At 42.0% G+C, this 27,406-nt stretch overlaps 1 protein-coding gene across 1 annotated transcript in view; it reads left to right on the plus strand.

Moving 5' to 3' along the window:
* grid2 (glutamate receptor, ionotropic, delta 2) overlaps positions 1-27,406 on the plus strand; it is a 355,133-nt gene that overhangs the window by 282,891 nt on the left and 44,836 nt on the right. The gene's annotated exons all lie outside the window — the stretch shown is intronic.

Here is a 27,406-nt window from a genome sequence, read left to right on the forward strand (position 1 = left end):
AGAAAGTCTGAGAATGGATACTGTAGTACAGTGCATTGTAGGCTGTATACTGTACAATGGACACATTGTATGGCCTGAACATTGTGCTTTCCATTTATTAACAGTACTGACTGCTTCAATAGATTTTGACTGGTTGCAGGTTCATATCAACAAAGAACAAGAAAATTAGTATCAACAGAGACAAAGGACAAGCTTGTGAGATGCAGGGTACAGTACTGTAAAAATAGGGGTACAAGGAGGAGGAAGAACAAAAAACGAAATCGCAAAGAGCAAAGCAGAGTAGTAATTTCTGATCAATTTTGAGCTACTATGATAGAACATGTTTTCGTTCATCAAAAGACAATGACGGAAAAATATGAATATTTTTTTAGATTAACAATGTACTTCTCCCTGAGAATTGTATGTTTTGAACAATGTGTTTTCTATTTTTCGGTGTATTGTTTACTGACTGCTTGAGAGTGTATATCATTTTGATCACTTTGTTTATTATTTGAGAGCCGTGTTTGATTTTGAACACAGGTAAAACTGTTTTGAGGTGAATGTTTCATTTTGCAAGAGGAGTCAGAGGTTATGTAAATAGTGCTTGAAGATGAGGTTTTGTGTTTAATGTTTTCAGGAAATGGAGCAAGGTTTCAGAAATTGTGTTTTAGCAATTGAGAAAAACCGTAATATGCTGTGTTCTAGACCTCTTACTAGTCATGAATGTTTCATAGGGTTCATATACCGCACCTCTGGCTGGGTGACACGTGTGGTGTGTTTTAAATGTGTTCCTTATTGTCAGTAGTTTGTTAAGCATTCATTTCTAAACAACTATAGACTGAAAACTAGCATGTGAGTCACAGAGAGAGTGAGAGGGAGGGAGAGAGAAAGACAGAGAGAGAGAGAGAGAGAGAGAGAGAAGGCTGTACTCTAGCTCTCTAAATGTTTCTTGTGAGATACATGTATGCATGGTTTAGTGCTCATTCCCCTAGATATTTACTTACTACCATAAGTGCCTGGTACTGGTACGTAAATGCATCATTTGTAAGCCTCAATACACGTACATTATATCCTCCCTGATGTTTTAATTCCTGAATTAGAGCTGACATAGGCTTTGTGTCCCAAATGGTACCCTATTCCCTATTTAATGCACTACTTTTGATGGGCCATGGTCTAAAGTAGTACACTATACAGTATGGGGAGTAGGGAGCCATTTGGGACATACACGTGGTAACAGCAATTAAAGCAATGGTAAATGAGTGAAGTATGACTTCAAGTCTTCATCTCCTTGCCTTGAGGATTATTAGGGCTGAATATCTCATCAGTGGGTTTGGTTTCATTAATTAGTCAGCATTTTGTTGAGGTGATCAGCACTCCCAGGTGCTCAGATAAATATTGCATGACAGGGGTGTCACCCCCAGAGTAGCAGACAAGTACAACAACTGTGAAGCTTAATGCAGGCCACCACACCCACTGCGCTCTCTCTATCTGCCTCCCTTTTTCTCCCTTATTCCCCCACCCTCCCCCTCACTGGGCTGTAGGCTCAACGTCTCCCTCTAGTGGGATACTGGTGTCCCTGACTCTCTCCCTTGCAATGACAAGTTTCTCTCTCCTAACCTAGAATAGTTTTTTTCCCCTTTCTTTAAAAAAAATAAATGTATTTTTACATTTTGAAGCAGTATCTCTGAAAAGCAGTATCTTTTGTCTGAAGGGCCAGTGACTCCGGCAGCCATACCTTCCCGCCATAACACAGCCATAATACCCGGCAGCCATACCTTGTATTTTATGCCTCTCTCTCCTGCTCCATGTTTTGTTGGCCGGGTGTTGACAGTTGTATATTCCACACACTGTCAATACACCCCTCCGAATCACAGTCCCAGGCAGTATGGATTTTCTCCCCCACACTTTTCAGATTGCAATCATTGTAGCAGAATAATATGACCTGTCAGAGCCCCTGCGTTTCTTTTATCAGGAACATATAGCATAACCCTGAAGGACAATGTTAGGGGTACCAATCGCTGCCACTTCAGTCAAAGCTCAGAACGAACAATACTTTTTTAGGTTCCCCTCAAGCAGCATTCCACCCTGCATCCAGCTGCTGGCTTACCTCAAGCTAAGCAGCGTTGGTCCTGGTCAGTTCCTAGATGGGAGACCAGATGCTGCTGGAAGTGGTGTTGCAGGGTATGTAGGGGACACTCTTTCCTCTTAAGATAATGTCCCAGGGCAGTGCAGGGGACATTGGCCAGCATATGGTGCCATCTTTCAGATGGGATGTTAATTGTGGTCATTTAAAATCCCATGGCACTTATCACAAGAGTAGGGGTGTTAACACGGTTATCCTGGTTAAATTCCCAACCTGACCCCATTCTATCATGGCCATCTAATCATCTCCTTCATTCTCACCTCTCCACCAATCATGCCAGCTGATGTGTAGTGAGCGTTCTGGCACAAAATGGTTGGCGTGCATCACCCAAGTGGGTGCCACACATTGGTGGTGGATAAGGTCAGTTTCCCCCTTACTATGTAAAGCGCTTTTTGTAGGTAGAAAGGTGCTATACACGGTGTATTCGGAAAGTATTCAGACCACTTCCCCTTTTCCACATTTTGTTAAGTTACAGCCTTATTAAATAAATACCCCATAATGACAAAGCGAAAACCGTTTTTTAGGAATGTTTCCAAATTTAAAAAAACAAAAAACAACAGAAATACCTTCTTTACATAAGTATTCAGACCCTTTGCTATGAGAATCAAAATTGAGCTCAGGTGCATCCTGTTTCCATTGATCACGCTTGAGATGTTTCTACAACTTGATTGGAGTCCACCTGTGGTAAATTCAAATGATTGGACATGATTTGGAAAAACACACACCGGTCTACATATGGTCCCGCAATTGACAATGCATGTCAAAGCAAAAACCAAGCTATGAGGTTGAACGAATTTCCGTAGAACCCCGAGATAGGATTGTGTTGAGCCAGAGATCTGAGGATGGGTACCAAAAAATGTCTGCAGCATTGAAAGTCCCCAAGAACACAGTTGCCTCCATCAATCTTAAATGGAATTTTGGAACCACCAAGACCCTTCCTAGAGCTGGCCGCCCGGCCAAACTGGGCAAACGGGGAGAAGGGCCTTGGTCAGGTAGGTGACCAAGAATCCGATGGTCATTTTGACAGAGCTCCAGAGTTTCTCTGTGGAGATGGGAGAACCTTCCAGAAGGATAACCATCTCTGCAGCCCTCCACCAATCAGGCCTTTATGGTACAGTGACCACACAGATACCACTCCTCAGTAAAAGGCACATGACAGCCCGCTGGGAGTTTGCCAAAAGGTACCTAAAGGACTCTCAGACCATGAGAAAAAAGATTCTCTGGTCTGATGAAACCAAGATTAAACTCATTTAACCTGAATGCCAAGTGTCACGTCTGGACGAAACCTGGCACCATCCCTATGGTGAAGCATGGTGGTGGCAGCATCATGCTGTGGGGATGTATTTCTGCAGAAGGGACTGGGAGACTAGTCAGGATCAAGGGAAAGATGAATGGAGCAAAGTACATAGAGATCTTTGATGAAAACCTGCTCTAGAGCACTCAGGATCTCAGACTGGAGGCGAAGGTTCACATTCCAACGGGACAATGACCCTAAGCACACAGCCAAGACAATGTAGGAGTGGGTTCAAGACAAGTCTCTGAATGTCCTTGAGTGACCCAGCCAGAGCCCAGACTTGAACCTGATCGAAAATCTCTGGAGAGACCTGAAAATACCTGTGCAACGACACTCCCCATCCAATCTGACAGAGCTTGAGAGGATCTGCAGAGGATAATGGAAGAAACTCCCCACATACATGTGTTCAAAGCTTGTAGCATTATACCCAAGAAGACTCGAGGCTGTAATTGCTGCCAAAGTTGCGTCAACAAAGTACTGAGTAAAGGGCCTGAATCCTTGTGTAAATGTGAAATTTCAGGTGCTTATTTATTTATAAATTTACACCAAAAAAATTACAACCTGTTTTTGCTTTGTCATTGTGGGGTATTTAGTGTAATTTGTTAAGGGGGAGGGGGGGGGACAATTGAATACATTTTAGAATAAGGCTCTTGTCACGCTGTTACGGTTTTCTAGGTGTGAAGGAGAGTCGGACCAAAATGCGGCGTGTAGATTGCGATCCATGTTTATTAAACTGAAGCAACACAAATCTAAATACAAACACTACAAAACAATAAACGTAACGAAAACCAAAACAGCCTAATATTGGTGCACATAAACACAGCACAATGACATCAGGACACTAAGGACAATCACCCACGAAACACTCAAAGAATATGGCTGCCTAAATATGGTTCCCAATCAGAGACAACGATAAACACCTGCCTCTGATTGAGAACCACTTCAGACAGCCATAGACTTAACTAGAACACCCCACTAAGCTACAATCTCAATACCAACACACCACATACAAAAACCCATGCCACACCCTGGCCTGACCAAATAAATGAAGATAAACACAAAATACTTCGACCAGGGCGTGACACACGCCCTGACCTTAGAGATCCTTTATATTCTCTATTTGGTAGGTCAGGATGTGACTAGGGTGGGAAATCTATGTTTATATTTCTTTGTTGGCCGAGTATGGTTCCCAATCAGAGGCAGCTGTCTATCGTTGTCTCTGATTGAGGATCATACTTAGGCAGACCTTTTTCCCACCTTCTGTTGTGGGATCTTGTCTTTGTTTGTTACATGGGTGGCACTCCTAAGCTTTTCGTTCGTTGAGTTGCTTATTGTTTTTTTTGGTGGAACATTTTAATAAAGAAAATGTACGCCTAGCGCGCTGCACCTTGGTCTTCATTTAACGACGGACGTTACAGCTCTAACATAACAAAATGTGGAAAAAGTCAAGGGGTCTGAATACTTTCCGAATGTACTGTAAATCCAATCCAAAACCTATTCTTGGAATTTTAGCAATATATTATTATTACATTTTTCACATATTGTTCATATCATAGCCATTTGACTGTCAATCTTAAAATCCTTAACTTCTTATGGCTGCAATCCCGTTAACGGGAGCGATATGACAACAACCAGTGAAAGTACAGGGCGCCAAATTCAAAAGAACAGAAGAGTCAAAGTGGGGGGTTCTACTAAGTTCTACTAAGTTAACATATGGAATTGTTTTTATATGGTCATACCAAGGATCACTTAGCTATTTCATTTAGAATTGAAGGACCCCATTGAAGGACACCTTTAGGTATAACAAAACTACTTCCATGTATACTTCCATACAAATGTTTAACTGGTACCGTAGTGCCTTCAGACGAGTTTTGTGAGGCTTGTGGGCGTCTGACAAAAACGCCTCCTGCTGGCGGGAGACAGAGTTGGGCCTCGTTCTTTACGTCTTCCACTCTGGCGGGAGTAAGCCATCTAGTGCGAGAGACTCATTGGAATGAAGACTAGAGCAGACACAGAAGTTTTTATTGAATAATCTCAAAAGTAAAATATACACAAAGCACTTTTTTGGTGACTACATGATTCCCTATGTGTTATTTCATAGTTTTGATGTCTTCACTATTATTCTACAATGTAGAAAATAGTCAAATTAAAGAAAAACCCTTGAATGAATAGGTGTGTCCAAACTTTTGACTGGTACTGTATATAAAAGTCAAAAGTTTGGACCCACCTACTCATTTCAGGGGCGCTCAAATGTTCAAAGTATCCACCCTTTACCTTGATGACAGCTTTGCACACTCTTGGCATTATCTCAACCAGCTTCATGAGGTAGTCACCTGGAATGCATTTCAATTAACAGATGTGCCTTGTTCATAGTTCATTTTTGGAATTTCTATCCTTCTTAGTGCGTTTGAGACAGACAATCAGTTCTGTTGTGACAAGGTAGAGGTGGTATACAGAAGATAGCCCTATTTGGTAAAAGACCATATTATGACAAGAACAGATCAAATAAGCAAAGAGAAATGACAATACATCATTACTTTAAGACATGAAGGTCAGACAATCTGGAACATTTTAAGAACATTAAAAGTTTGTTCAAGCGCAGTCACAAAAACCATCAAGCGCTATGATGAAACTGCCTCTCATGAGGACTGCCACAGGAAATGAAGAGCCAGATTTACTTCTGCTGCAGAGGATAAGTTCATTAGTTACCAGCCTCAGAAATTGCATCCCAAATAAATTTTTCAGAGTTCAGAGAACACTGTGTAAATCAGGCCTTCATGGTCGAATTGCTGCAAAGAAACCATTACTAAGAAGAAGAGACTTACTTAGTCCAAGAAATACTAGCAATGGACATTAGACCAGTAGAAATCTGTCCTTTGGTGAGTCCAAATGTGAGATTTTTGGTTCCAACCGCCATGTCTTTATGAGATGCAGAGTAGGTGGTTCCCACCATGAAGCATGGAGGATGTGTGATGGTGTGGGGGTGCTTTGCTGGTGACACTGTCTGTAATTTATTTAGAATTCAAGGCACACTTAACCAGCATGGCTCCCACAGCATTCTGCAGCGATACGCCATCCCATCTGATTTGCACTTAGTGGGAATATAATTTCTTTTTCAACACGACAATGACCCAACACACCTCCAGGAAGTGTAATGGCTATTTGACCAAGAAGGAGAGTGATGGAGTGCTGCATCAGATGACCTGGCCTACACATTCACCTGACCTCAACCCAATTGAGATGGTTTGGGATGAGTTGGACCACAGAGTGAAGGAAAAGCAGCCAACAAGTGTTCAGCATGTGGGAACTCCTTCAAGACTTTTGTAAAAGCATTCCATGTGAAGCTGGTTGAGAGAATGCCAAGAGTGTACAAAGCTGTCATCAAGGCAAAGGGTGGCTGCTTTTAAAGAATCTCAAATATAAAATATATTTTGATTTAACACTTTTTTTGTTACTACATGATTCCATATGTGTTATTTCATAGTTTTGAAGTCTTCACTATTATTCTACAATGTAGAAGAAGAAGATTTTACTGTAGTTTATTATATACTGTTGGGCTTTCAAGTATATCCTGACATAGTACTTTAATAGCATGGCTCCCATCACTGCTCATTGTCATGTGGCCGGAGGCTGAGGCTGTACATTTTCTCTTTCACTACATCAGTGTCCTCTAGAGAACTAAAATTGCAGTCGATTCCACATATGCATGCTGCTCTGTCTGGAATAACGAGAGTAGCTATGAAGATTATGCTAATAACCCAGGTAATGGTGAATCATCCTTCTGCTAGTTGGTTCTTTCTGGATGCAGGAGAAAATGGTCATGGCTCGTCTCTGGAGAGATATAGAGGGTGAGGGAGGGAGGGATGGAGGGGGAGATGGGAGGTGTCTGACTACAAATGAGGTTGTCCTTCACACTGCGGTGCTAAAAGTGATCTCAGTCATTTTTCTCATTGTGCCGACTTCATTACCAAGGGCTTATATTGCAAACATGTCCCTCACACTTAAGAGAGAGGGAGGGGGTAGATGGAGATAGAGAGGGGATGATAGATGGATAGATGGATAGACTACATGACCAAAAGTATGTGGACACCTGCTCTTCGAACATCTCATTAAAAAATATAATGGGCATCATGGAGTTTTATACCACTCCAGCCGACGCTTAGCATTGTGCGTGGTGATTTTAGGCTTGGGTGGGGCCTCTCTGCCATGGAAACCCATTTCATGAAGCTCCCGCCGAACAGTTCTTGTGCTGACATTGCTTCCAGAGGCATTTTGGAACTCGGTAGTGAGTGTTGCAACCGAGGACAGGCGATTTTTACACACTATACGCTTCAGCATTCGTTTCAGTGAGCTTGTGTGGCCTACCACTTCGCGGCTGAGCCGTTGTTGCTCCTAGACTTTTCCACTTCACATTAATAGCACTTACAGTTGACCGGGGCAGCTCTAGCAGGGCAGAAATTTGACGAACTGACTTGTTAGAAAGGTGGCATCCTATCATGGTGCCACATTGAAAGTCACTGTGCTCTTCAGTAAGACAATTCTACTCCCAATGCATGTCTATGGAGATTCATGGCTGTGTGCTCAATTTTATACAGCTGTCAGCAACGGGTGTGGCTGAAATAGCCGAATCCACTCATTTGAAGGTGTGTACATGTACTTTTCTATATATATAGTATAGGATACAATACGATAGGATACGATAGGATAGGATAGGATAGGATAAGGTAAGGTAGGTAGGTAGGTAGGTAGGTAGGTAGGTAGGTAGGTAGGTAGGTCGGTCGGTCGGTCGGTCGGTCGGTCGGTCGGTCGGTCGGTCGGTCGGTCGGTCGGTCGGTCGGTCGGTCGGTCGGTCGGTCGGTCGGTCGGTCGGTCGGTCGGTCGGTGGCAACAGTGGTGGAGTCCAGAGTGTGAATTACACCATGATATTCGAGTGGGGGTCTCTGTAATGAGATTTATTTATATGGGCTTAATAATAAACTGTAAAAATGAATTACCTTAATGTGGCATGAACACAACCATTCATGATTACAAATTACTTCAAAATTGTGGAATGTTCATCCACTCTAAAATAATTCCAGCATCCAAACTGCATGTATACTTGTGCTATTTGATGAATGGAAATATACATCTGTTACAAAACACCAAAATGTGTGCCTATTGTATAGATTACCTCAACTAGCCTGTATCCCTGCACACTGCTTCGGTACCGGTGCCCCCTGTATATAGCCTAGTTATTGTTATTCTTATTGTGTTACTTTTTATTATTACTTTTTATTTCAGCCTGTTTGGTAATGTGTTTTTCTTCTTGAGCTGCACTGTTGGTTAAGGGCTTGTAAGTAAGCATTTCACGGTAAAGTCTACACTTGTTGTATTCGGTGCATGTGTCAAATAGTTTGATTTGACATTCAGCGATTGCCATTGATTAGGCCTACATTAACTGATGCATCTTGCTGACAAATGTACCTTTTTTTGTGGCCTGAAATGTCGGGTTAACTGAAATAGGGCTGAAACTATCCCAGGGAAAAACAGGATGGTCACTCTAACACACATGGTCAATTTACTAGACTAGGCTACAAAGTGTATTACCCTGAACTTCAAATAGCCTTTCCGTTAGCCAGTGATGTAGTTTTTTTTTTTTTAAATAGGTCGTAAACTCCGATTGCTGGTCACGGTGAAAAAAGTAACGCTCCTTTATACTTTCAACGCATTTTTTGGAACAAGGTGGGTAAACAGTGTTTACTTGCATTTACCCTCCACTAGGTCTACACCTCTGCTGGTAGCCTCCCCTCTCAGCCAAGGCCATTTTAAACGCATGAACACACACAAAATAGGTAGTCTTACATTCAATATAATAGATGAGTTGAATCAAAACATGTTTTCCACCCTAGTTCATGAGTTGTCCATAATTCATGAGTTAATGCTCGGAGTCGTCACAGATCGTGTGACATTAAGCACAACCTTTTATTTCTGAACAGTAATGACATTTATGACAGTATTATTTTTCATTACTAAGCATTTAACAATTGAATTAACATGGAACTTTAACCTTGTACGAATCATGGATCTTGGAGATCTTGGAAAACTTTGCTAACTGAAAGAGTCAACTATAGGCCTACTGTTATTAACGTGTGCTTGTTGGATGGATTGGATGCGCATTGGTGTCTAGCTGTAGACTAGTTCTCTTGTGATATTGTCAACCATCTTCAGCTGATCCAGGAAAGAAAACAAATATTGATTGAAAATAATAAAGCTAAATGAATGGTCTACTACTTCCGGCCATGGATGGCACGGAGAACACCGGTACCCGTGCCCACTTGAAAAACAAAGCAATAAGCGCTCTAAAAGACTGAGAAAAGTAAATAATGATAAATCAATGGATAAATCTAATGCATTGGAAAAAAGGCTATTTTTTTTAAATCAAGGACGCGTCGCAAACAAATGGCGAAAATGAGGAAGTACCACGGAAAATGCATACGTAAAGGAGCTCAGCTGAGGCCTGAAATTCAGCACTACTGGATGGACAGCGCCTCGACATAGGAATAAATGGTTTAATCCATGGTTTCATTGTAATATTTTATTTTCATATTTACCACTGTAAAACACATTAACCACTTAATTTTAAACAAATAGGAAAATAGTTCAATCAGCATTATTTTTGTTGCATTTAGGGGCGATAACATCTCATTATGGCTCCTCTGTCATTTGCACCATGGCTGAGACTCTCATTATGGCTCCTCTGTCATTTGCACCATGGCTGAGACTCTCATTATGGCTCCTCTGTCATTTGCACCATGGCTGAGACTCTCATTATGGCTCCTCTGTCATTTGCACCATGGCTGAGACTCTCATTATGGCTCCTCTGTCATTTGCACCATGGCTGAGACTATCTCCAGTGCCGCTGTGTAATTAAAGAAGAGAGAAGCTAGAAGAAAAGATGCAAACAAAAGAGTTTAGTCTTCACATTGTAAAAGCTCTTATTTACTTTCTCTTTCTCAGCCCCCCACCCCCCCCACCCCAGTATGCTCATTAGTTTCTTGTCATATTGAAATATGTTAAACGTGGTGCAGTAAGAATGAGAGACAATGAGCTGTTCTGCTCCTCTCTCCCTGTCTGTCTGTCTGTCTTCCACTGTGTGTGCTCTCTGTGTGGAGTGGCTCAGTGCTCTGAGAGCCTCTCCAACACCTGTTTCACTGCTGGTTGGCTCTCTTAAATCACACTGTGTGTGTGTGAGGGACTTGTAGCCCTGGTGTGTGTGTGTGTGTGTGTGTGTGTGTGTGTGTGTGTGTGTGTGTGTGTGTGTGTGTGTGAGGGACTTGTAGTGTGTGTGTGTGTGTGTGTGTGTGTGTGTGTGTGTGTGTGTGTGTGTGTGTGTGTGTGTGTGTGTGTGGCCGACGAGTGTCAACCCTTGCTTTAACCCCACATGCCAGTCGTCAAGGGGAAGAGCTTGACAGTTGCCAGGGTTACGGGCAATAACGGAGCAGCAGTGGTGGGTGGAAGGTTCGGCTTGCAGTGCAGCTTTGCTAACATCGGTTCATCTGTGTACAGTCATGGATTCTGACGACGATAATACGTAGCCAGAAGTAAATAATGGATTATTGGGGATTCTGTCACCATGGGCCTTCCTGCACAACTCAAGGTAAGGGTAATTTGACACAAATATATATTTTGCATGAACTATCCCTTTAACCAAACTGAGTATGCGTTACAGTGTACTTTACTTTTGTAGGGGTTGAGTTCATCTCTAAAAAGTCTTTAAGTCTTAAAAGTCGCATTTCACAGTGATATGTAATTAGATTTCAATTAGATTTCAAAACCACAAACATAATCGGTTCCATCCTTTGATGCAGGTAACAGTGTTCCTTTGTTATCCTGTCCCTCAGTATACTAAGAGAGAGGATGGGAGAGAGGGAGGGAAGGGTCAGGGAGAATTTAGACTCAACATTAAAGGAGGAGTAGAGGGACAAATAAAAGACAAGACGGGCCCGAGAGAGTGTGCAGCTGTAGAGGGAGGGAAAGACAGAGGGAGAAAGAGACTGGCCTGCCTGCACTGATCTCACTCTCTGCTGATTGATTTAGTTCTGGGATGGTTGCTAGGCATCTGAATGACTGGCTGTAAGTGAAAGAGAGAAAGAGCAAGAAAACAAGGGGGATGATATGGGGACAGGGTTAAGATAGTGAAATAACAAAGTGTGTGTGTGTGATTGAGTGAGTGAGAGTAAGATTGGGCTATGGCTGGCTGCATCGCCGTGGCCCCTAGGTCTGTTAAATAGCCTGATCTGTCATGACTTAACCGCATCCAGCCCTCGCCGCAGGAGTTTGTAATTATAGAAATGTGTAATAAGAAAATCAATGAAAGAGCAGGGATGGAAATGGCAATTAGGGGTGGGGGTTTGGTAGGGGTGTTGGGGGGGAGGTTGTATAATCTCCTGCAGCGAAGAAGAGGAGGCTGAGGGACAGAGGGAGGAGTGATGTTAAATGATGGTGTATCGGGCTGACTTTTCATCTTCTTCTCTCTCTCCTCAGCTCCCCAGCCATCCCCTGTGTATATACTTGTCCGGGAGGAGACCTAACTATCATGGAGGGGGTGGTGGTGGTGGTGGTGGAGGGGGGATGTGCCGTCAGTCATGGATCCCAGTAATCTAAGATAACTTGAGCTTCAGACCTTTTTTCTAAAATAATGTGTTTCCACTGCAGAATACTGGGAGTACTGAGTCTATTGGGACAGCTAATATGGATGCTGTATTTGAGAGTATTTTTGCATGTGGAAATGTTGAGATGCTACCGTGGTAAAAATGACATGTAAAACTATGTGCAGTTATTGTTCTCTTTACTCGGCACCCTCCAAGCAACAGTGTTAATGTTTGCAGTTTGAGCTAATGTTTATTGGACTCTCATCCTGTTCATTTGGCATTCTTTTCCCCTTCACAAAGGACGTTTGTATGGTTAGATCGTTTTGACACTCTCCCTTAACGAGACACTTGAGATAAATACAGATCATTACCAGATTAAATGAGTACAGGGATCACGGAGGGAAAGGCAATCACACCACAAAGGAGGTTAAATGTTGCAAAGGCTTGACTGCATAAATTGAGAGGGAAACAATGCAAAAAACGAAAAAGAAAAACTAGCTTCTAAAGACAAGCTTAATCTTGACCCACCCAGATCTGTGTTTGCCAGCAAGATGACCCAAATCGAATCAATCATGGTATTCCCCCAGAAGAGAAGGAAAAGAGAATGAATCACACCCTCCTCGCTTTGTTTTGTGCCGCAAGGTCAATTGATTGGATTGTAAATAAATTACAAAGAGGCCGTTGATCTGATGGAGGATACAGCGCTTGTATATATTGTGCAGGTGGAGACTTCCCTGACCCTCTCTCTGTCTTGCCTCCCTCCCGATGCTCATCTCATCTCATTCTCATTCTGTTTGCTCTCACAACCTCCACACGTCTTTATCTCTGTATGCCTGAGACAAGATGGCGCCAGGCCAAGACCTAATGGACATTTGGAACAGGGAGACAAAATGACATCACGGTCCAGAACCAGGGAGGGAGCCAACCCAGCGCTCTCCTCATCCCTCCTCCCACCCACGTGGGGGTGTGGGGGTAACCTCAGGCACAGGCCAGATCAGATAACAGACAGAGTTTCTATAGCAGGCTGAGGACTGGAGATTCTCCACAGAGCCATCAAACAGGCAAAAGGACAATATAGGAACAAGGTAGATTACAAAGGTAGACCTAGCCGTGATCTATCCAACGATGCCTCTCTACCAGACGAACTCAATCTATTTTATGCATGTTTCAACATCCGACATAAGTAAGGTTTTTAAGTAAGGTTTTTAACCTGCTCACCACTCGAATTACGTTGAGGCCGGTAATTCCAGGGCATGCCAGACCAGCTGGCAGGCATCTTCACGGTCAATTTCAACCCCTGCTTGTCCAAGTCTGTAATCCCCACGTCTCAAGGTGACCACCATCATTCTTGTTCCCAAGAACTCTTAAAACTACCTGCCAAAATGACTACTGATCTGTAGCACTAACATCTGTAATGATTTTGTGTTTGGTCTTTATTAGGATCCCGATTAGCCACTGAAAAAGCATCAGCTACTCTTCCTGGGATCCACATGAAACATGACATGATACATACAGTACCAGTCAAAAGTTTGGACACACCTACTCATTCCATGTATTTTGACTATTTTCTACATTGTAGAAGAATAGTGAAGTCATCAAAACTATGAAATAACACAAATGGAATCATGTAGTAAACAAATAAGTGTTGAACCAATCAGAATATATTTTATATTTGAGATTCTTCAAAGTACAGTAGCCACCCTTTGCCTTGATGACAGCGATGCATACTCTTGGCATTCTCGCAACCATCTTCATGAGGTAGTCACCTGGAATGCATTTTAATTAACAGATGTGCCTTTTTAAAAGTTCATTTTTTGAATTTCTATCCTTCTTAGTGCGTTTGAGACAGACAATCAGTTCTGTTGTGACAAGGTAGTGGTGGTATACAGAAGATAGCCCTATTTGGTAAAATACCATATTATGGCAAGAACAGATCAAATAAGCAAAGAGAAATTACAATCCACCGTTACTTTAAGACGTGAAGGTCAGTCAATCTGGAAAATTTCAAGGACTTTGAAAGTCTCTTCAAGTGCAGTCGCAAAAACCAGCAAGCACTATGATGAAACTGGCTCTCATGAGGACCGCCACAGGAAAGGAAGAACCGGAGTTACTTCTGCTGCAGAGGATAAATTCATTAGAGTTACCAGCCTCATAAATACCAGCCTCATAAATTGCAGCCCAAATAAATGTTTCACAGAGTTCAAGTAACAGACACATCTCAAAATGTGAATCAGACCTTCATGGTCGAATTGCTGCAAAGAAACCATTACTAAAGGACACCAATAATAAGAAGAGACTTGCTTGGGCCAAGAAACACGAGCAATGGACATTAGACTGGTGTAAATCTGTCCTTTGGTCTGATGAGTCCAAATGTGAGATTTTTGGTTACAACCGCCGTGTCTTTGTGAGACGCAGAGTATGTGAACGGATGATCTCTGCATGTGTGCTTCCCACCGTGAAGCATGGAGGAGGAGGTGTGATGTTGCAGGGGTGCTTTGCTGGTGGCACTGTCTGTGTGTGATTTATTTAGAATTCAATGCACACATAAGCAGCATTCTGCAGCGATACGCCATCCCATCTGGTTTGCGCTTAGTGGGACTGTCATTTGTTTTTCAACAAGAAAATAACCCCAAAAAACTCCTGGCTGTGTAAGGGCTATTTGACCAAGAGGAAGAGTGGTGGAGTGCTGCATCAGATAACCTGGCCTACACAATCCCCTGACTTCAAACCAATTGAGATGGTTTGGGATGAGTTGGAACGCAGATTGAAGGAAAAGCAGCCAACAAGTGCTCAGCATATGTGAGAACTCCTTCAAGAGTTCCCACAAAAGCATTCCAGGTGAAGCTGGTTGAGAAAATGCCAAGAGAGTGTACAAAGATGTCATCAAGGCAAAGGGTTGTGTGCCATTAAACCCCTACAACTCATCCAGAACGCCGCAGCCCGTCTGGTGTTCAACCTTCCCAAGTTCTCTCACGTCACCCCGCTCCTCCGCTCTCTCCACTGGCTTCCAGTTGAAGCTCGCATCCGCTACAAGACCATGGTGCTTGCCTACGGAGCTGTGAGGGGAACGGCACCTCAGTACCTCCAGGCTCTGATCAGGCCCTACACCCAAACAAGGGCACTGCGTTCATCCACCTCTGGCCTGCTCGCCTCCCTACCACTGAGGAAGTACAGTTCCTGCGCAGCCCAGTCAAAACTGTTCGCTGCTCTGGCCCCCCAATGGTGGAACAAACTCCCTCACGACGCCAGGACAGCGGAGTCAATCACCACCTTCCGGAGACACCTGAAACCCCACCTCTTTCAGGAATACCTAGGATAGGATAAAGTAATCCTTCTCACCCCCCTTAAAAGATTTAGATGCACTATTGTAAAGTGGCTGTTCCACTGGATGTCTTAAGGTGAACGCACCAATTTGTAAGTCGCTCTGGATAAGAGCGTCTGCTAAATGACTTAAATGTAAATGTAATGGGTTGCTTCTTTGAAGAATCGCAAATGTAAAATATGTTTTGATTTGTTTAACAGTTTTTTGGTTACTACATGAATCTATATGTATTATTTCATAGTTTTGATGTCTTCACTACTTTTCTACAATGTATAAAATAGTAAAAATCAACAAAAAAACTTGAACGAGTAGATGTGTCCAAACTTTTGACTGGTACTGTAGTACAGAACATTATTAGTCAACTGAAATACATACATTAAAAACGTCACACATAGCCTACATATCAGTACATACACAATATCTAGGTCTAATATATAGTACAATGCAAATTACAATACAAGATATATAAAATGTCTGTGTCTCTCTCCACAGTCCCCTGTGCAGTAAGGTGTTATTTTATCTGTTTTTTAACTGGTTTTATTGCAAGCTTGTTACCTGGGGTGGCAGAGAGTTCCATGTAGTCATGGTTCTATTTAATGCTGTGCTTTTCCCTGCCTCTGTTCTGGACCTGGCAACCGTGAAGAGTGTCTTGTGTTGTACAGATGAGTGTCTAAACTGAGTGCCAACTGCTTGAACAGACAGTTCGGTACCTTCAACACATCAATACCACGGACAAAGACCAATAGTGATGCAGTCAATCTGTTCTCAACTTTGAGCCAGGAGAGACTGACATGCATGTTACTGACACTTTTCCTCTGTGTACATCTAAGTGCGATACGTGCAGCTTTAGGACCTGTCTGGTTGACTGAGATGTCAAGAAGGCAGAGGAACACCTTATCATGGATAGACCTCTTCCCATTTTAGTAACCATTGAGTCTATATATTTTGACCATGACAGCTTGCTATCTAGGGTTACATCCAGTAGTTTAGTCTCCTCAACTTGCTCATTAGCCACATTATTCAATAATAGATCTAAACGAGGTTTAGCGTTGAGCGAGTGATTTGTCCCAGAAAGTATGCTTTTAGTTTTTGAGATATTTAGCACCAGCCTAAAACTGACAGAAGCTCTATGTTAAATGTCTCAGTTATTTCTTTTACTGTTGCAGCTGTTGAGTCATCAGCGTACATAGACGCACAGGCTTTATTCAAGGTCAATGGAAAGTAATTTGTAAAAAAAGAAAACAATAATGGCCCAAGCTGGCTGCCCTGCAGTACACCACACTCAATGGAATTTGCATGAGAGAGGCTTCCATTAACAAAAACCCTCTGTGTTCTATTAAATAGGTAACTCTCAATCCATAATAAGGCAGAGGATGCAAATACGCAACACCTACGTTGTTTCAGCAATAGGTTATGATCAATGACATCAAAAGCTGTACTGAAGTCTAACAAAATAGTTCCCACAATCTTCTTAAAATGAATTTCTTTCAGCCAATCATCAGTCATTTGTGTCAGTGCCGAGCATGTTGAGTCGCCTGTTTGAACCATTGAAGGTTGCTCTGCTATTCTTGGGTAGCGGAATGACCTTTGCCTCCCTCCTTGTCTGAGGGCTCACACCGTCTTCAGAGGCTTAAATTGAAAATGTGGCAAAAAGGAGTCACAATGTATTCCACTACCAACCTAAGCAATTTACCATCGGTACTAGGTGATTTGTCCTTATTTAAAGATGGCAACCATTTTTTCACCTCTTCCACACTCACTTTGTGGAACTCAAAACTACAGTGCTTGTCTTTCATTATTTGGTCCATTATGCATGAATTTGAAGGCTCATAATTTGTTGTTTGCATGTCATACCTAAGTTTGCTAATCTTGTCAACAAAAAAGTTAGTGGTTAGCAGTATCAAAAGGTTTTGTTATGAACAAGCCATCTGCCTCAAGGAAGGATGGAGCTGACTTTGCTTTCTTGCCTAGAATTTCATTTAAAGTACTCCAGAGCTTTTACTATCACTCTTTATATCATTCATCTTTGTTGAATAGTGTAGTTTCTTTTTTTTGTTTGGTTTAGTTATGTGATTTCTAAATTTACACTATGTTTTCTGTTGTTGTCAAGACTTATTTGCTATTCCCTTTGCCTCATCCCTCTCAGCCATACAGTTTTCAAATTCATAATTTATCCATGGGGATTTGGCAGTTCTAACATTACATTTCTTGATGAGTGCAAGCTTATCAGTAACCGGAGGAAGCAGTCTCTTACAGGCTGACCACACCACTTGCGTAGCGTGCGCTCGCGTTGCAAAATAAATGTACACATACATGTTATTCAATCATTGTACCCACACTGTTCGCGCTCGCCAACGTGTGTCTGCATTGTCAAACACTAAAATATAAGTCAGTTCTATTTGTGGCGCTCAACACCGTGCAAGTCCTGCCTCCCATCTCCTCATTGGTTTATAGAAGCAGATACCTATGTGCCATCTCCACATTGGTTATACCCACGTGGGTGATTGAAAGATGAACTGAGGTCGGTCGTTGTGGTAATACACCTTATTATGAACGTTAGATGCCAATTGCCATATAAAGTCCAAAGAAGAAAAAGCCTGGAAGGAGGAGAGATTACTAGAAACGATTCGGTTGACCGTTTTATGTGTGGATTAATTGTCAGAGTAGAGGACCTTGTGCATTTCAGGTAAAATAACAACCCAAAGTTTATATCCCAGGACAAATTAGCGGGCAGACAGCAAGCTAGCTAAATAGGACAAATTAGCTAGCAACTGCAAGCTTGCTAGCTAAATTGCCATGAATGTTTTGACCTGTCCCCAAATTAATATATTTGGTTCAAAGTTTGTTTGGATATTTCAACCTGCGTGTCGTGAGGGTGACAAAATCAATTTGCGCACGATGGGTTATGGGTATGGTGTTACAAAATAACTTATGTGTGTGAAACATGTTGCATTTAAAGTGGAACTGACTTGAAATCTTATTAAAATCTGTTCATATACACCCCCAGGAAGAACATACATTTTCTGACAAGCATGCACTTAGTTATGGTCATTTTCACATTTTCATAAATTCATAGAATGTTTGGGAATTACGTATTATAAGGCATTTGTGAAAATTCTGTAGCAATATAGAATGGGAAAGTGGCCATGTGTTTGGACAATTAGTAGACAACACAATAAATAAAACCGAATAAAAACATCTGTCTTGTCCAGGATCGGAGTAGACACCGACCGGTGCGCTATAGCCAATCAGAGCTACAGTAGACCATGATACAAACAAGCCATTTACCACATGGGCCTGCCATCATTCACTTTGAACTGGACTGTGTGTTTTACAGGCAGTTGCAACAGCGCGACTTTAGATCATTAGAACACATTCGCCAAAAGCCACAAAATACACCTGAATGGATTCTTCAAATATGTGACCAACCACCTCGATTCGGTCATAATGTAGCAAAATTTGAAATTGTGTTTTTTACATTGGATAAAAGTAGAGACTCAGAGCTAGAAAATGGTATGTCATACACTGAGGTTGAGGAACAATGGGAAAGTCCTTCTGCTTTGAAAGATGATAAACTTGAAACCCCACTTGAGAAAATGGTCCTTGAATGTTTTGGTACACCTACTGGAGAGCTCTTCTTTGTCTATGCCCATTCAGCATCGTTCACACTCTCTTAAGCCTTAGCCCCACCCATCTCTTTAAGGTTTTCACATGTGTGTCCATGTGGTAAACACACGCTATATCAAATACCATTTGATTTTAAATTATTAAAGTGTAGTTGTACTGTACTAACCTGTCACTCACTGAAGACCTATAGGTTCACCACTGTTCTAACCTGTCACTCACTGAAGACCTATAGGTTCACCACTGTACTAACCTGCCACACACTGAAGGCCTATAGGTTCACCACTGTACTAACCTGTCACTCACTGAAGACCTATAGGTTCACCACTGTACTAACCTGTCACACACTGAAGGCCTATAGGTTTGCCACGGTACTAACCTGTCACACACTGAAGGCCTATAGGTTTGCCACTGTACTAACCTGTCACACACTGAAGGCCTATAGGTTTGCCACTGTACTAACCTGTCACACACTGAAGACCTATAGGTTTGCCACTGTACTAACCTGTCACACACTGAAGGCCTATGGGTTCGCCACTGTACTAACCTGTCACACACTGAAGACCTATAGGTTCACCAATGCGCAAACATGTCTGTAATAGATATAAAGGCTGGTAAGAAAGAAAGAAGTGTATATATTTGGCCTGGCGAAGCAGTTTTATGCGCTGACTGAATGGAAGCTGATAATTATGAGCATTTTTACTCCACTGGTTTTGCTGGTCTCGGGAAGAAAATAATGAGCCCTCATTGTCTTAGACTGAGTAAAGACGAGTACAAATGTCTCCAACACTGAGACAAAACCAAGATATTAAATACCGCATTAGACTATTCTCAATTTAATCTTGTCTTTACTAATATGTACAATTAGTTTTATATTTGAATGGCCGATTATGAAATGGGCAGGAACAGGGGCAGGGGGGAAAAGACGTCATCTGTATGCACTCAAATAGCGAGTGGAGGCAGTGAGCTATCCCACTGGTCCGTTTTGTAGGCTACTTCAGGTTTATAGTGGAGCAGGTGCTTAATATGAGCAGCTGAGAAATAAATATAAGAACACTTAGGGTACCCCCCCCCCCAAGAACAATGTCTAATTCCTGACACATAAAAGGCAATGTTTCGAGAGAAAAAAAATTGTGGATGGAGGTCATGCTTAGGCGAATAAACTATAAAGGGAAATAAATGACTGCAGTTTACACTTTAGTTATTTCAAGAAATGTTGTTTTTAGAAAAGGGGAGTTTTTCTGTTTTTTTTTAACTGCCCCCAGAGGTGCAAGTTACCCCAGTAGAAGATTATGCCATAGGGTTTCACACAAGTGATACTAATTCTTTAGTAATTAATACTTAAAAGCTAAGTATAGTTGTCTTATTTTAATTATTTAAATAAAATATGGGGGGGATTGGTTTTACACATCACCATTAATATCTGCACTATGAGGAGATTTGATGTGAAGTCCCTCTTTTTAGCTGCATATTCATTTTCTTTGTTGTTCCTTTCCCATACAATCCATTATGTACAATTAAACTAAATATTATTTAGATAGGTTTATAAAGGTTTTCAATAGTTGTTTTTAATTCATTAAAACATATAACATTTAATAACAACACCTTAACTAATTCATTCAGTGTAACATTGATTTGGAAACTCTATTATGGTCTGCTTTTGCACGATTGTACATCATATCAAATCAAATTGTATTTGTCACATGTGCCAAATACAACCGGTGTAGACCTTACAGTGAAACGCTTACTTACAAGCCCTTAACCAACATGGCAGTTTTAAGAAAATAGAATTAAGAAAATATTTACTAAATAAACTAAAGTAAAAAAATGTTTTATAAAAAAAAAAGTAACATAATAAAATAACAATGATGAGGCTATACACAGGGGTTACCGGTACCGAGTCAATGTTCGAGGTTACAAGTTAGTTGAGGTAATTTGTAGGCAGGGAAGTCATTTGTAAATTGAGAGGTGCCGGTAGAAAAAGTGAGCCCGAGAGGGTGGTGACCTGGGGGGCTCTGAGTTACTGGAATGCATGAAAGGAAAAATCACTTTTATAATAAAGCATTGTATGTATTATCATCACTTTTGCATACTGGTGTAGAGCAGTAGAGTAGAGAGAGGCGCTTTCAGGAGTTGCAAACATGGGGAAATTTTGTGTGGCCTTTATAAACCCAAATTGGCCTTTATAAAAGCATTTCATACAATTCTACAGGATTTCAGGTGAATGGAGACTTTAGCAGAATATTTGTTAATACCTCACAAATTATCTAAATGACAGGCTTTACTTTGACACGGACAAACTGAGAATCTGAGCTCAATGAAAATGACTTTTGTCTTGAATCCATTAATAGCCCAGGCCTAAGTACGTGGAGACACACATATTGTACAATATGAGGAGGACATTTTTGTTATAAAAAAGCTTTCGTTTCACTGACTCACTCAATGATGCGCACCTCAATCACCGGCAATAACCGATTTGCTCGTGCCAAAAGCTTATCTCTCTTTTGTTTTACTTTGTAAAACAATGCTGTTCGCTCAGTAGGTCTATTTGGAAGTTGATAACTTCGTAGCCTACAGACAGATTAGTCTACTCTTTTCAGCAGGATCTGAGTTTTCCCACGATTGTATTTGAAATATTGCAAAAGGCCTGTTTTGCCTGACAGCAGTAATTCTATAACTTTGGCAAATGTATTTAAATGTGTCAGGGGTTCTGTGATACCTCCAGCACCCTTCCTGTGGCTATGATTCAATAAGGAAATAAATGATTAAGTGCAGGGCTGGAGAGATGAGAGTTGCATCATGCTCATGTCTATCAGAGCAGAGAGAGAGATCATAGATCATATGCTTTTGTTATCATTTTTACATTACAAACAGTGAAAATAAATCAAATCAAATCAAATGTTATTTGTCACATACACATGGTTAGCAGATGTTAATGCGAGTGTAGCGAAATGCTTGTGCTTCTAGTTCCGACAATGCAGTAATAACCAACAAGTAGTCTAGCTAACAATTCCAAAACTACTACCTTATAGACACAAGTGTAAGGGGATAAAGAATATGTACATAAAGATATATGAATGAGTGATGGTACAGAGCAGCATAGGCAAGATACAGTAGATGGTATTGAGTGCAGTATATACATATGAGATGAGTATGTAAACAAAGTGGCATAGTTAAAGTGGCTAGTGATACATGTATTACATAAAGATGCAGTAGATGATATAGAGTACAGTATATACGTATACATATGAGATGAATAATGTAGGGTATGTAAACATTATATTAGGTAGCATTGTTTAAAGTGGCTAGTGATATATTTTACATCATTTCCCAATCCCCAAATCATGTTTAATGTCAAGAGAGGTAACGGATCCTGGCAAATGGGTTCTGCAACAAAACAGTCCAAAACTGAGCACCGAGGTAGGGGTAAAGTGTCTATGCGTAGATAATAAACAGTGAGTAGCAGCAGTGTAAAAACAAAGGGAGTGGGGGGGTTGATGCAGAAAGTCTGAGTGGCCATTTGATTCATTGTTCAGCAGTCTTATGGCTTGCGGGTAGAAGCTGTCAAGGAGCCTTTTGGACCTAGACTTGACACTCTGGTACCGCTTGTCGTGTGGTAGCAGAGAGAACAGTCTATGACTTGGGTGACTGGAGTCTTTGACCATTTTTGGGGCCTTCCTCTGACACCACCTAGTATATAGGTCCTGGATGTCAGGAAGCTTGGCCCAGTGATGTACTGGGCAGTATACCCTCTGTGGCGCCTTATGGTCGGATGCCGAGCAGTTGCCATACCAGGCGGTGATGTAACCGGTCAGGATGCTCTCGATGGTGCAGCTGTAGAACTTTTTGAGGATCTGGGCACCCATGTCAAATATTTTCAGCCTCCTGAGTGGGAAAAGGCATTGTCGTGCCCTCTTCACAACATTCTTGGTATGTTTGGACCATGATGGTTTGTTGGTAATTTGGACACCAAGGAACTTGAAACTCTCAACCTGCTCTAGTACAGCCCCGCCGATGTAAAATTGGAGCACAACTCATGAACCCTCCTCCTGCACTGCTCACACCTAATCCAGTCCCCACTTGTCACTGAAAGCAGGGGAAAAGTTGCCAATTGAAAAGCTCTCTCTTAAAAACATAACTAGCTATCCAGCAATATGATATAAAATGCTGTGTTAAATATTTAAAAGGCTATAAAGTAACATTAACTGTAAAGCTATCAGTCAGCAGTGGAAACATTTACAACTGCCATTAAGTCATGTTATATTTTTTATGTATTTTACCTCAGACAATCTGGTAGTAAGGTTGCTAGCTAGCATTCATAGCAGCTTATGCTAACTAGCTAGCTGGCTAGCATTTACTGCTAGTGAAGTTGCTAACTAGCATGTTAGCATAAACTAGCACTAACTGGGCTAGTCAGTGTCTAAATGACAGGTAGAAACACATTCATAACCATAAAGAGGTAACTAGCCCCCAGGGGCCAGGGGGGTGGGTTGCCTCCAGCACACTCATCCAACATATTACTGCTTTACTCAAAAATGATCTACATTTTTCTCTAAACATGTGGATTATGTATTTTAAGGCTTTCCTACTTGTATATTTCAAAAACTATTCTAGATCTAACTTCATTGAAATACAAATACAACTTTCTCAAAATGTAAAAAAAATGTAATACATTTACCACAACTTTTGAAGTATCTCCAAAAGTAATGGTGACACAGGACATTTTTTGTTGAGCAAGTGCAGTGGCAGCCAGGGAAAGTATTGGGGAAATAATTTGGTGACATCTTGTGGTCTTTATGTGAATTACAGGGGGTGGCAGTTACTCCAGGGTGCTAGTTACCTCCTAGGACCCTACTTCACTTCAAGCATCAACCACTGTTTGAGGAGCATGCTCTTGCTGCCCAAAAAGTGATATTCCTCCCAAACTGTATGCCATGGACTCTCAAACCTTGTTCCTGCAGCTACCCAGTGCTTCATTTTGAAATTTGTTCAGGAACATCGATAGTAACATGTTTTCGCAATTAAACATATTTCACTAAACTGTTGACAGCCTTTCTGCGCGCTCGAGAAAGGAATAAAGGAGAGAGAGGAGGAGATGGAAACGCATGCTGGTGAGATATTCTGTAGAGCTAAAAGTCATTTGTCACCCAGTAATTATGAAAATATAAAAATGACTGGGCTCATAAGCCTATTAAAATATTACTAGGCTATACAAATTTCCTAGGTGGCAAAGGTCCGTATGGATAATGTAATTTATCGGCGTAGTGACAAACCCCCACCACACAACTCATGCGACCCCAAACTGTTCACACCCCTCTTGTTGGCGGAGAGAAAATGTAGCAGTTGTTTTTTTTAAATGTAACCTATTTTTATCTAGGCAAGTCAGTTAAGAACAAAGTCTTATTTACAATGACAGCCTATCCCGACAACACTGGGCCAATTGTGCACCACCCTGTGGGACTCCCAATCACAGCTGGATGTGATACAGCCTGGATTTGAACCAGAGACTGTAGTGACACCTCTTGTACTGAAATGCAGTGACTTAGACCGCTCCGCCACTTGGGAGCCCAGGTGTTTTAAAGCTAATTTCCTGCAATTCTATGCATTCTTCCATGTCTTATGTGTGTTTATATGATACCAGGGGTCGAAGCCCGATCTGCAGTCCGTATTTATCCTGTTCTGTGTCCGGATCCAGTCCGCGGTACGCCAGTTGAGTATGGAGGGTCTCGGCTATATGTTCTCTCCCAGGCTAATGGATATCATTTTTGGAGCATAGCATAAGGTAATCAGTCCATCCAGTATGCATAATAATACAGTCCACACTCAAAGGCGATTACTAAAATGTGTTTCATTTTGGAGTATAGGCTAGAGCAATTATGTACCAAAGACATATTAAATCAGTTTTGTTTGATGTTTTTCTGCCATGCATAATATGCGGTAGGCTATGTATTGTATATAAGCACAATCATCACTTTAATTCAGGTTGTTTTTTTGGGATTGGGCTCATAAGCCTATGCATAAGCTCTAATATGTCTATGGGAGTTTTGAATGAATCATCCCCCTAGAAAGCACTGTCCATTTCGTTGTGTTAGGTTCTGAAACAACATCCACAACAACCATGTTTTACATTGTTTCAACTTGCTATTCAGTTTATTTCTTCAAATTTATCATCACAGTGAGGTGAGTTTTTAAAGTATGATAGGCCTACTGTTTTAGTGAGCGTTTGATGTGATTTCCAATTGTGTTTGCATTGATGTCAGAGTGGTTAGGGACAATAGAGCCTGAGTATCAGGCCATTAGGACCTGATGGAGGGACAATAGAGCCTGAGTATCAGGCCGTTAGGACCTGATGGAGGGACAATAGAGCCTGAGTATCAGGCCATTAGGACCTGATGGAGGGACAATAGAGCCTGAGTATCAGGCCATTAGGACCTGATGGAGGGACAATAGAGCCTGAGTATCAGGTCGTTAGGACCTGATGGAGGAACAATAGAGCCTGAGTATCAGGCCACTAGGACCTGATAGAGGGACAATAGAGTCTGAGTATCAGGCCATTAGGACCTGATGGAGGGACAATAGAGCCTGAGTATCAGGCCATTAGGACCTGATGGAGGGACAATAGAGCCTGAGTATCAGGCCATTAGGACCTGATGGAGGGACAATAGAGCCTGAGTATCAGGCCGTTAGGACCTGATGGAGGAACAATAGAGCCTGAGTATCAGGCCACTAGGACCTGATGGAGGGACAATAGAGCCTGAGTATCAGGCCATAGGACCTGATGAAGGGACAACAGAGCCTGAGTATCAGGCCATAGGACCTGATGAAGGAACAACAGAGCCTGAGTATCAGGCCATAGGACCTGATGAAGGGACAACAGAGCCTGAGTATCAGGCCATTAGGACCTGATGGAGGGACAATAGAGCCTGAGTATCAGGCCGTTAGGACCTGATGGAGGAACAATAGAGCCTGAGTATCAGGCCACTAGGACCTGATAGAGGGACAATAGAGTCTGAGTATCAGGCCATTAGGACCTGATGGAGGGACAATAGAGCCTGAGTATCAGGCCATTAGGACCTGATGGAGGGACAATAGAGCCTGAGTATCAGGCCATTAGGACCTGATGGAGGGACAATAGAGCCTGAGTATCAGGCCACTAGGACCTGATAGAGGGACAATATAGTCTGAGTATCAGGCTTTAGGACCTGATGAAGGGACAACAGAGCCTGAGTATCAGGCCATAGGACCTGATGAAGGGACAACAGAGCCTGAGTATCAGGCCATTAGGACCTGATGGAAGTTAGCAAGTTGGGTACTACCAAAGCATGTCCAGAGTTTTTAAAGGTGATTACCGTGACCGTCACGTGGAATTTGACTGCAGTCATGACTCATCACTGCCGGTGTGGCGGTAATAAGGTCACCGCAACAGCCCTAGTAGCAGCATCATGTTATGGGCATGCTTTTCATTGGCAGGAACTGTGAAACTGGTCAAGATTGAGGGCAAGATTGATGGAGCTAAATACATTTCAGTCGGCAAGAGACCTGTGACTGCGCCGGAGGTTCACCTTGCAGCAGGACAATGACCCTAAGCACACAAGCAAAGCTACAGTGGAGTGGTATAAAAACAAGAATATAAATGTCTTAGAATAGCCAAGTCAAAGCCCAGACCTCAGTCTGATTGAGAATCTTTGGCAAGACTTGAAAATTGCTGTTCACCAATGGTCCCCAACCAACTTAACCTAGCTTGAGCAATTTTGCCAAAAAGAATAGGCAAACATTACAGGATCCAGATGTGCAAAGCTGGTAGAGACTGAACAATTGGCAATTGCCGCCGCAAGATGCTTCTATCAAGTATTGACTCAGAGGGGTGAATTTTTGGGGACAATTTTTGTTTTTGTTTAATTAACTTTTGTGTCACCCCCAAAAAATATTTTGCACCTTCAAAAGTGTTAAGTATGTTGTGTAAATCACAATTAAATACATTTTAATTCCAGGTTGTAACACAACAAAATGTGAAAAAGTCCAAGGGGTGTGAATACTTATGCAAGGCACTGCATGTGAGAATGTTTTTCATCGACTACAGCTCAGTGTTCAACAACATAGTGCCCTCAAAGCTTGTCATCAAGCTCAGGATCCTGGGACTGAACACTTCCCTCTGCAAGTGGATCCTGGACCTCCTGATGGGACGACCCCAGGTGATGAGAGTAGGCAACCACACCGACACCCTCAATCACGGGGGCCCCCGGGGTTGTATGCTTAGTCCCCTCCTGTAGTCCTTGTTTACACACGACTGTGTGGCCACACACAACTCCAACTCCATCATTAAGTTTGCTGGTGACACAACGGTGGTAAGCCTGATCACCAACGGCGATCAGACAGCCTATAGTTAGGAGGTCAGAGAAATGGCAGTGTGGTGC

The sequence above is a fragment of the Oncorhynchus nerka genome, linkage group LG13, assembly GCF_034236695.1.
Source record: "Oncorhynchus nerka isolate Pitt River linkage group LG13, Oner_Uvic_2.0, whole genome shotgun sequence".
In the NCBI taxonomy this organism is placed as follows: Eukaryota; Metazoa; Chordata; class Actinopteri; order Salmoniformes; family Salmonidae; genus Oncorhynchus; species Oncorhynchus nerka.